This window comes from Trichechus manatus, unplaced genomic scaffold (assembly GCF_000243295.1).
Source record: "Trichechus manatus latirostris isolate Lorelei unplaced genomic scaffold, TriManLat1.0 scaffold00313, whole genome shotgun sequence".
Classification (NCBI taxonomy): domain Eukaryota; kingdom Metazoa; phylum Chordata; class Mammalia; order Sirenia; family Trichechidae; genus Trichechus; species Trichechus manatus.
The window spans coordinates 513,942-514,953 of record NW_004444249.1 but is presented as its reverse complement, the minus strand read 5'-3'; positions in this window follow the sequence as shown (position 1 = coordinate 514,953).

Genomic DNA, 1,012 nt, shown 5'->3' with positions numbered 1-1,012 from the left:
AACATCAACAATATTAAAAGTTACATTTTCTTGTTCTGTTGGCCTATAGTGATGATTGATTTGAGGATAAGGATAGAAAAAGATGAATAAGGTCAGACTGAAGTATGGAAAATGTTGGTAGCCCTAACATTCTGCACAGCATTTCTAACAAATTTCCACGAGGTGGCAGCATTTAAGAACATTACTGGTAACCACAGCTCGACTTCAGCAATTGCTGCAAAGAAATTCAGTCTCCAAGTCTCTAAATTTTGGTCCAAACTGGCATTTGCAGTTCATCTTATTCTTTGTCCTTTGAAAGGTTCACAATGTGTGACAGTGTCAAGTTTTGTTGACATTGCCCAGGAATTGTTCAGAATGCTGACATTATACACTTTGCCTAGAAAAAACCTTAATGGTCTGTGACTTTTCCATGACAGTAGAAGACTTTCAAAAACTGCTCCACGTTTATCATTTGTCTTCACTCTCAACACTCATCTTCAGGCTAATAAACCATATGCCTTTCTGTGAACATCGGGGGCGTTCACGTCTCCATACTATACCCAATCTCCCTACTGACGGTTCCTTGTTTCATTCTTTTTCTCCATCCATATACTTCCCTTGCTTCAAAACGCTTTTCAAAAACCATTCTGTCGGCATTATTTTTTAATTAATTCTATGTTCCTCTTTTGCATCTGTACTGTGCATTTTCTCAGCACTTAAGAAACCAGTTGTCCCATAATAATTTATATTTTCCCATATGTTTATCCTGAAATTTTTCAATTCAAAATTTACCTAACATACATTTAAAAACCCCTAGATTTTAGTATATCTAAACAGGTCGCATCCTTTCACCATACTTATTCAATCTGTATGCTGAGCAAACAATCCGAGAAGCTGGACTATATGCAGAAGAACAGGGCATCAGGACTGGAGGAAGACTCATTAACAACCTGGGTTATGTAGATGACACAACCTTGCCTGATGAAAGCAAAGAGGACTTGAAGCACTTACTGATGAAGATCAAAGACCACAG